We start from the raw sequence: 2,956 nt of genomic DNA on the forward strand, positions 1-2,956 counted from the left end.
TTTTAATTTTAATTTTATATTTTTGAATTTAAATTTCACAAATTTTAGTTTAAAAAAAAAAAAATTAAAAAATTAATTTTTTCGAAATTCCGAGGAAAAGCACCCTCGGAAATTTTCGACGACCTTTTCCTCGGAATAAGTCGTCGGAATTTTAAAAAAAATCCGAGGGAATGTTTCTCGGAATTTTCCGAGGGACTGCGTTCCTCGGAAATTTCCGAGGGCCACGTTCCTCGGAAATTCCGGATGCAGATTCCGAGGAATATTTCGTCGGAACTACCGAGGATTGGACCATCGGAAATTTCCTCGGAATATTCCGAGGAATTTCCGACGAAAAAAATCCTCGGAATATTCCGAGGAAATTCATTTCCTCGGAATTCCGTCGGAAATTTCCGAGGGATTTCCGAGGAAAAATGAATTTCCGAGGAGTTATTTCCGAGGACTTTTTTCGTCGGTATGTCGTCGGAATAGCCTTACTCCGACGACATACCGACGATTTTTTCCCTCAGTATGCCGCTGTTTTCTTGTAGTGAAAGCCCAAAGGGCTAAGTCGGTTACAACCGGAAATATCCTCGACGGTAAACAGATAGACGAAAATAACTAAAACAAAACAGCAGATAGATATGGCTAAAGGAGAGAAGAGAAGCTTCACTTGTAGTCCTAGAGCATGCATTTGAAGGGACGCGCATACGATAACGACTTTGAAGAACCTAATCAACTGTTTTAGAAAACACTTGAAACCTGTCTCTGAAGATGTCTGGATCGCTGGAGGGAGAAGTGTTGGTTCATGACCTTCCATGGACATTCCTTGTTGGATGAAAATAGAGCCGAGAACACCGAGAAAGTAGTCGTCGGATAGAGCAGTGCAAAGCATTTCCGGACGAGTCGAGGTCATCATGGCTGTTCGAGACTCTGAGATTATGAGGTGCAAATATACTCCATAAAGGAAAAGACTAGGTGAGTCTGAGGCCATCGGGGTCGAACATGTCCAAAGGAAAGAGGTCCACTTGGATGGAACATAGCGAAGTACTGTGGACCGCTTAATTCCTGTATACTCATAATATATGTACAATATTTCTTCTCAACCATTGTAACCTGACATACAAATTCTATCTTAAACAATTTCTTATCACTCAAGCTCTCACTTTGATTTTTTTTTAAATTATATCCATATTAAAACTGAAATAATCAGTCCAACATACAAAAAAACACTTTGTAAGGATAAACTATGTATCAATATGTGTGGATAACCATTTTGTAAGGATAACCATTTTGTAAAAAACAAACAGTATATGTTTGCTCTACTTAAAAAATTCTATGAGAAGATTAACTCCTTGTATTTTGCGTTTCTTTGGAAAAATGGTACTACATCGACGGCTGGAACAAGAGTCACTTGGACTAATATTTGCAAACTAAAAAAGGAGGGGTGATTTAGAATCAGAAAGTTGGACGAATTCCTCAAGTTTTTTCGATTTGAAACTTTTTTTCCTTACATTAGGCATCTTATGAATAACTTGACTGCACTCAAATGTGTTTCCAAGACAGTGTTACTGGGCCATTGCCCATTGCAGACTCACAGAAATTATCACCAACATTAAGGAGTATGATCAAGGTTAAAGCCATGGTTGCTGTGTTTCTGAGGTGCAGCATTGGTGATGGTAAATCAGTCAACTTCTGGTATAACTATTGGACAGATCTTGGTCTTCTGTTAACTGCGTTCGATCATATAGGCCCCTATGATCTTCAGATCAGTTTAGAGTTCCTGGTTTGTGCAGCTGCTGTTGATGGTTCTTGGTCCCTGCCACCAGTTAGGTCTGAAGTGATGTGACTCTATACATTGTTCTGTCAATAATGACTCCCCTAAATTGAGCGTAGTTGTGACAAATTCCTTTGACGCAATGGTGCAGGTCATTATGTTATGAAGTTCTCGTCTAAAGCGACTTGTCTTTACATTAGAGAAACTACTCTAATAGTTCCCTGATACACCCTCATGTGGTTTACTAAAGAAATTCCTAAATGTTCATTTGTTATTTGGATGGCTATGCTGTTCAGACTTGCGGCTAAGGATGATCTGTACTGTATGTGTATAATTGAGTACTGGCTTTTAGCCTTTTAGGGTAAACCCCTCTAATAATATTTTACAATTATAAATATAAAACTTGGGTCTTTTACGTAAAACCCTCTTATAATATTGTACAATTATATATATGAAACTTAAATCTTTTGTTTCATGTTGACAAAAAATATATATATATATATATAACCCAACACTTATTGCATACAATTTGAGAACTATATATAAATAGGAAGAATAGTAACTATGTTTATCTATAAGACTATAATAAAATTCAAATAATATATAATTGAATAAAATTTAAAGTGTTTACACCCAATGAAATTTTCAAAACTGCAAATGCAAGTTGATATCATTTCATTTTCAGCACTCCTGGTCATTCAACATCAATACAAAAACACAATACAAACAATTACTTTGTCTTTTATTTTAGGAGGAATCCCCTATATATTATTTGAGAAACATTACAACTTCTTTTTGTAGTCATGTGTCATCACTAGGATGATTCTTAGAATCACTAGAGAAATATGTTGGTCCATCTAATTATATAATAAACTTTTTATTAAACTAACAATAAATTCATTATTAATGTACTTTATTATTTTCTTAAATAAAATTTACGGAATTGCCTAATGTGGCTAAAGTATATATGACAATTAATGATTTTGAATAATAAAGATTTGATAAAAATTAGTGTATCTTCTATCATATTTGTTTAATATTAAACTATTAAATCAATTAAACAACCACAATAACCATATAATAAAAAATTTAGATTTTTCTGTATATGTTATATTTTGAATTTTTAAAAACGACTATAAATTACTAAAATTGTTAAAAGTCTCACATTCAAATGATTACAAAATTATATAAGTAAAATTTATA

Source organism: Brassica oleracea, chromosome C9 (assembly GCF_000695525.1).
Source record: "Brassica oleracea var. oleracea cultivar TO1000 chromosome C9, BOL, whole genome shotgun sequence".
In the NCBI taxonomy this organism is placed as follows: Eukaryota; Viridiplantae; Streptophyta; class Magnoliopsida; order Brassicales; family Brassicaceae; genus Brassica; species Brassica oleracea.